Below are 8,414 nucleotides of genomic sequence, written 5' to 3'. Positions count from 1 at the left end.
TTTATTAGACCATATTGTTTGTTGGATTTAGAGTGTCTAGCATTTGTGAAATTTCACATGTCATTTTCACAGTGTCCAGGATCAATTTAGAATATGTATGGTTTTGTCATAATGTAGTGGTCCATATCTAAGAAAAGTCAATCACACTGCATTTATTTGTAGATAATGGCAGACTGATTTTTAAATGTGTTGACGTATTTAATGGTTGTGCTCAGCTGGAACTTTCAACTCAGATCTCCATTGAGCTGACAAACCTCCATCAGAAGGCTGCTTACATCAGCCTACTATCCCATGGTTGTAATCTGTTCTAAAATAAAATTTGACTTTTGTGTTTTTCCTTTCAAAACCTTCCACCACACAAAAATTTATCTTTTGCACTTTCTGGGTTTAAAAAAACTTAAAGGGGCACATCTCAAGATGATTATGAATCCTCTTATGATAAATGGCATTTTTTTTTGTCCACTCACTACATACATGGTCTGGCAATATGCTACATGATTCAAAGACCTTGTTTTCAGAAGTTTGTATCCTGTAACTATAAACAGGAGATCCAGATTATTCGAACATAATAAAAATACAATTTGTACACATCAGAGAGATTTTAAATCACATTTATTGATTTTGACTCTTCCTATTGCCTTGTCAAAGCAACTTATAAAAAGAGCACATATATCAAAATACGGAATGATATTTAAAGAAACACATTGTTTCTAAATTTCTGGAAAGGGTTATGAGAATTTTAATTCTCACCTTCATTAAGTTGATGCTTATGATTTCATATGTGGGTTCTAGACTTTAGTAGGTGTAGAAACCACACACATTTTAATATAGAAATAATAAATCCAAGTTCGTTTTAACAAAAAAATGATTCAACTAGGATACACTGGAAAGTTCAATTTACTTATGCTCCAACAACCTTCTGTCTACTCTTGTACATAAAATAGGAAGGCAAATTATGGTCAAACATGTAGCAGTTCTTAAGACCTTCCAGGAAAACCAAGTTGCCAGGCAACTCTCCTACTGTAAACACCCTTGATACCACAATTTCTTTGAGATTTTAGTAGATAAAAATTACTATCACTAAACCATCAAAGCGTAAGATGAATGCTTGTCCAGATAATGAGCTACCACATAAAGACCTCCTGTTCACCATGCTGTCCCCAGTTAGGAGCACAAATATACGTAGTATTTCAGATGCACCTAAAACCCAATGTCAGCTCTCTTAAAAGAGAGTGGTTCTCAGTCAAAAGCTTTGTAGTCAAAAGATAATTTGAACTAGTATACAGCGTCCACACCATTCCTTTCCTTATGCAGGAATCCTACATTCCTACAGTGGATAATAAAAAACTCAATATAATGCTAAGAAGCATCTGAGAATTATCTAACCACAAAGTTACCAATTGATCTTGTTCTTCCTTGATAAACTTTTATTTATAAAAATATTTACATAATTATATATGTATAGTCTATTAAAATGTTAGATAATTTCTTCAGCAAAAATTCAAATTCATTTATGGATGTGTTTCCACTGAGCTATGTTAGACCTATTACCAAATAAAATGTTTTGCGAATTTCTGAAGGGAAACTGCTGTGTAAAAAAAAAAAAAAATTAAGTGAAAGAAATATTACCTTTCACCTTTGGAATCTTTCCTCAATGAGTAAAACACCCAATAATTTATCTGTATTCTCTAATCTATAGTACATATGCTGCAAATGTTATACAGGATGATTTGAACCAATGAATAGTAAAACAGTTTTTTTCGTTTTACTACTGGCATGATTAATATGAATTAGAAAAACTAAACATAACTAGAACATTAAATTAGTGACTCCATCTATGTTTAAATTGTAGCTAAAAGTTATTTAATTTTTAAAGGTAAGTCAATTTTAGGAAAACTGATAAGAAGCTAATAGTTTGTGTTGTATGCAGTTAAGGAAAAAATATGAATGAGTGATGCATAATGATTTTTATTCAACACCATAATTAGTTGATTTGGCAAATAGTTATTGACCTTTTAGCTGGCAGGAAGAAAACCATTTTATTATTGTAGACTTTAGTCAAATGTTCATCACAAAGGATTGGCTCTAAAAGTTCAGAATTTATGTGGGCTATATCCTTAACAGAGCAGGCAGATTTCCTAAGTTCAATAATGTTCGCAAAATAATAGGTGATGCATGCCAGTGCTGTTAGAAAAGGTTTTTGTTGATTTTAAAGTACAAACCAAGTCATCTTTACCGAAGGAAGGAAGGAAGGAAAGGAAAGGAAAGGAAAGGAAAGGAAAGGAAAGGAAAGGAAAGGAAAGGAAAGGAAAGGAAAGGAAAGGAAAGGAAAGGAAAGGAAAGGAAAGGAAAGGAAAGGAAAGGAAAGGAAAGGAAAGGAAAGGAAAGGAAAGGAAAGGAAAGGAAAGGAAAGGAAAGGAAAGGAGGAAGGAAGGAAGGAAGGAGGGAGAGACAGAAGGGAGAAAGAAAGAGGGAGAGAAGAAAGGAAGGAAAAAAAAATCTGCCAATAAGAAGCCCCCTCCACCACCAAAGTTTTAAAAATAATGGAAAGAAGGGATAAAGGCAGATCCTCAAGATCTTCCAGCACACTCTAGTCTCAATAATATATCTCAAGAGAATAGAATTTAAAATAAGAGAGGTACATTACCAACAAATACAGTAGTATGTAGGTTAAAGCAAAAAACTGGCTAACAAAAATAAGATAATCCACTGAAAGCTGTGGCAGCTGTAAGAGTAGACTATGGTCAAGTGGAACTGTGGGAGGAAGCGGGAGAGGAAGAATCATACCACCATGAAGTGTGTTCCAAGAATTATCTACTATAGGCAATACTACAGGCTGCAATTAAAATCCTAGAAGGGTTTCAGACACTTTTTCGTTATTGAACCTAGGCCACAAATTTTCATGGTTGTAGAAACAACCATTTCCTTAGGTTTAAATAAAAGGATATTCTAAGAGTTCGATAACTTCATTTATAAATTACATGCTTGCTTATATCAACGTGTACAGGAGTAGACTAAGTTTGCACAGTTCTTAAAGGAAGATAAGACAAAATTCAGTCTAACTACAAATCTAACAACTTAACCTCTAAGTTTAGTCCTTCCATAACCTGGTAGGAGTCATGGTAGAAAACTGCAGAGCAGCCTTCGTTAGAGGGAAACAGATACAATAAATTGCTGTCGGGGAAGAAATGTTTTGATTTGGTGAGTCTTGAATAAGACTCCACAGACACATACCCCTAAAATTCATTCTCACTGTGCATATAAACCAAATAAAGGATTCCCACTGTAGGAAGAATTCTCACCATCTCTTCAAAGCCTGAGCATATCCTCAACTGGACCCTGAGGTAAGATCGAAGAGGTTTTATTTGGTTCAGGCCTTTGTTTTATAAGTTCAGGTACGTAGGTATTTCTTTTGCTTTGTGGGTGGGGAACCATCTGCCTGATTCAACAGTTCTTTCCAGTAGTGAGAATGCTGTGGGAGATTTTAAAAGGGTCTCTCGGAGAGACAAGGATCAGGCTTTCTGATGGGAAGCAACTAGATCACACTGTGATTTAGCCCCCTAGCTGTGGCAATAAACAAGAAGACCAGCATGACTGAGGCATAAAGAGGGAACACAATCAGATGCTGGGGACCTTGAAAGAACTGTTGCAGACATTTATATGCTCCAGAGCAGACCCTTCGAAAGAAAAGGTGCTACATCCTCTTCGTGGAATGTATAATTGAGTCAATTCATAAAATGTGCTCACTGCTCCTATCTCCTTTGATCATTGTGATTCAAGCCATAATAAGAATGCTTAAGTGAGATACCTCTTTTTCCTCTTCCCACCAATATTAATATTAGCAGCAACAACATATCTCCAAAAGAAGTAAATAAGTAAACAAATTAATTAGGGTCTACCATTCCTGTTCTCCTTTCTATTATATCTTCTTTTAGTCCTCCAGTATGGTCAGCCCTAAAATCATAAATCAGATGGGATATCAAGACTTCTTGACGACGATCTACCAGTTGAATTAATTGGTTCCAATTTTGGCAATTTAACTTTCCTACCTCTACAACTTGTCTTTACTTACTGGGACTTACATTGATGATATCAACCTAAAGACACTAATTTTTTCTACTGCACTGATGACGCTTAAATGTTACTAAAGTTTAATGAACTGCTCTTTGTTCCCTAATACCTGTACAAAAAAAAGGGGGGGGGGGTAGATAAATTGTTATCATTTAAAAGAAACCTCAGGGGGATCCAAGATGATGGACTAGAGGGAGGCTACATTCCTTGTCACTCCGTAACTCAGTTTCAAGCAGAAGGTATCAGTTTCTTGGTGAGGCAGTTTTTGCTGCTTATCCATCCCCTGCTGTTTACCCCATTTGTCTACTGTGATCACCTGCAGTCTGCCAGCATATTGACGCCTTTTTTGAGTGCAGATTGCTCACTGTCAGGTGCCTATCATATGCCATTTGCCGGCCTCTTGCCTGTCCATCGCCTGCCTTACACCTATCCATCACCCACCACATGAGGTTCACCTCCCAATCCTCCGACAACGGTCAGCAAACTGATTGCCCATGGGGCTGTCGCAATTCTGAGATAACGGCCAGGCCCCATAGGACCCCTGGCCATACTGACTGAGCCCCCTCTCCAGGATCCCTCAGCCTGACCAATCGTTCCCTGCCTCAGGGGCCCTCACATCCACTGACTGCTCCCTGCAGCCATGACCCCAAGACCAACTGACTGTGCCCTATCACCGGGACCCCAGACTGACAAATTGTACCGTGCCTCTAGGATCCCGCAACCACACCAAACACACCCGACCTCCAGGACCCCTGACTAACCAACCGCACCCCGCCTCCAGGACCTCCAGCCAACTACATCCACACCCCAAGCTGCAGCTCCCCATTTGCCAACACATTTGGAAGCCAGAGCGGCCATCTTGGATAATCCTGGAAGTGTAGCTCCGATCTTTAGGTGGGGCAAATCCCATCCTGTGATGTCTGCTGGAGACCTGAAGCTCCTTGTCAGGTACCTCTCATGCATCAGGCTACTGAAGACTGGGAGTTTTGAATACTATATGACTTATAGTGGAGATTTTCTTTTTTCTCCTTATTGAACAATTTTAAGTTTTTCTTTACTTTTCTTGCTCTTTTCCTTTTGTTTATCTGTTCCCTCAGAGTCCCTTTCTCCCTTTTTGCATGCTAACATCCGATTTCTTTTGATTATACTCTCACCCTTTCTATTATCTAGAACTTCTGTATATTCTTTTCTTATCCCATTAACAGCTACATCCTACATCCCTCTGCATCCTCTTTGTACTCCATTAGAAACGGCAGACTTTATTGCAAATCTATTTGTTATACTGAAGATAATAATTGAACTTATTCTGTTTATTATGACAATATTGTTAATGTCCTCATAGGGGCTATTTGGTCTAGGATTGCACAGTGTCTGAATTGGGCACTGCTAATATTGATCTCCCCTTAAAGAAAAGGTTTTGGAAACCTATAGGGCCACTGTAAGCCTATAGGGGGAAATCTGCAATACCCCAGATCTGCACTGCTAGAGGGGAAGATACATGAACAACATGAAAAAACAAGGGAAGAAAATGATCCAAACAAATTTAGCTTCTATATTAATAGAATCCAATGACAGTATGTTAGAAGAAATGTCAGAAAAGGACTTCATATTATACATGATTAAGATGATTTGCGAAGCAAAGGATGAGATAAGAGAGCAAATGCAGGCAATGAATGATAATACCAATAAGCTGAAAGAGCAAGGGCAGGAAGCAAAAGATCATTTCAACAAAGAGATAGAGATTCTCAAAAAAAAAAAAAAAAAAAAAAGACATAGAATGGCAGAATGGATTAAAAAGAAAGACCCAACAATATGCTGCCTGCAAGAGACTCATCTCATAGAAAAAGACATCCACAGACTAAAGGTGAAAGGATGGGAAAAAACCTACCACACACATGGACTCAGTAAAAAAGCAGGGATTTCCATCCTTATATCAGATAAAGTGGACTTCAAGCCAAAGTTAGTTAGAAGGGATAAAGAAGTACATTTCATACTGCTTAAGGGAACCATAAATCAGGAAGACATAGTGATAGTAAAATATTTATGCCCCAAATAATGGTGCATCCCTGTACATCAAACAAATCCTCAATTTCAGGAATCCATAGACCACAACACAATAATTCTGGGCGACTTTAATGCACCACTGTCACCACTAGATAGATCTTCCAAACAAAAACCAACCAAAGAAATTGTAGAACTCAATAACACAATCAATAACCTAGACTTAATAGACATATATAGAATATTCCATCCATCAACAAGCGGATTCACTTTCTTCTCAGCAGCACATGGAACCTTCTCGAAAATCAACCATATGTTATGCCACAAAGCAGCCCTTAGAAAATGCAAAAAAATAGAGATACTGCTTTGTGTTCTATCAGATCATAACAGAGTAGAAATCAATGACAAAATAAAAAACAGAAATTACTCCAACACCTGGAGACTAAATAATATGCTATTGAATGAAACATGGATAACAGAAAACATCAGGGAGGAGATAAAAACATTCTTAGAGGTCAATGAGAATGATGATACAACATATCAAAATCTTTGGGACACTATGAAAGCGGTACTAAGAGGAAAATTCATTGCATGGAGTGCATTCAAGAAAAGAATGAAAAGTCAACAACTAAATGACCTAACATTACACCTCAAAGCCCTAGAAAAAGAACAGAATAAAATCAATAGTAGTAGAAGACAGGAAATAATTAAAACCAGAGCTGAAATCAATGAAATTGAAACAAAAGAAACAATTCAAAAAATCGACAAAACAAAAAGTTGGTCCTTTGAAAAAGTAAACAAAATAGACAAACCCTTAGCCACACTAACAAAGAGAGAAAACTCAAATTACTAAAATTCATGGTGAAAAAGGAAATATCATGACAGACACCACTGAGATACAGAACATAATGAGAAGCTACTTTGAAAATCTATATTCTAACAAAATAGAAACTACTGAAGACATTGACAAATTTCTAGAGACATATGCTCCTCCCAAACTGAACCAGGAGGATATACACAACTTAAACAGATCAATATCAAGCAATGAAACAGAAGAAGCCATTAAAAACCTACCATCCAAGAAAAGCCCACGACCAGACGGATTCTCAGCCGAGTTTTACAAGACCTTCAAAGAATTCATTCCAATACTTCTCAAAGTATTCCAGGAAATAGAAAATGAGGGTACCCTGCCAAACTCATTCTATGAAGCTAATACCACCCTCATACCCAAACCAGGCAAAGACACGTCAAGGAAAGAAAATTTTAGACCAATATCCTTGATGAATATAGGTGCAAAGATCCTTAACAAAATACTGGCAAACTGTATCCAAACACGTATTAAGAAAATTGTGCATCACAATCAAATGGGGTTCATCCCTGGAATGCAAGGATGGTTTAACATCCGTAAATCAATAAACATAATCCATCATGTCAATAGACTTATGGATAAGAATCATATGGTTATTTCAATTGGCGCAGAAAAAGTGTTCGACAAAATATAGCACCCCTTCATGAACATTTTTTCATATTGGACAGTTACCTTCTTTAGGGGAATGTCTATTCAAGTTCTTTTCTCATTTTTTAATTGGACTATTGGTTTCATTACTGCATTTTAGTTCTTTATACATTCTAGATATTAACTTCTTATCAGATATATGATTTTCATATTCTCCAATTTTGATGAAGTTCAATTTGTCTGTTTTCTTTTGCTGCTTGTTTTTGGTGTCATATTCAAGAAAGTTGCTAAATTCTACTTCTAATTCATGAAGTTGTTCTCTGAAGTTTTCTTGTGTTTCATAATTTTCTCTATTAGATCTTTCGATCTTTAATTTTTGCATATGGCATAATGATCTGACTTCATCTTTTGCATGTGGCTTTTTAGTTTTCTCAATGCCATTTATTGAGAAGATAATCTTTTCCACTGAATGTTCTTGTACACTTGTTGAAAATTATTTGACCATATATATTTTTATTTTTGGTCTTTATCCCATTTCAGTGGTCTATTTTGTCTTTATGTCAGTACCACTCTTGATATGATTACTGTAGAGCTTTTTTTTTTTTTTTTTTTTCCCCCTTCCTTTCCAAGATTGCTTTTGCTGTTCAGGATCCCTTGAAATTCCATAAGTTTTAGGATAGTTTTTTTCAAATTCTCAGAAACCTTGATTGGCTCAATGAGGCTGTTTACCTTTTACTGTTCAGTTGTTAAAGTTCTTCATACATTCTAGGCACATGCACCTTATCAGACATGATTCATAATTTTCTCCTACCCTGTAAGTTTTTTCACTCATAGTGTTTTTTAGAAGCCCAAAAGCCTTTTATTTCAAAGAAATTCATCAATTTTT

The sequence above is a fragment of the Sciurus vulgaris genome (assembly GCF_902686455.1).
Source record: "Sciurus vulgaris genome assembly, chromosome: 1".
Lineage (NCBI taxonomy): Eukaryota > Metazoa > Chordata > Mammalia > Rodentia > Sciuridae > Sciurus > Sciurus vulgaris.
Note: the sequence above shows the minus strand (reverse complement) of the source record.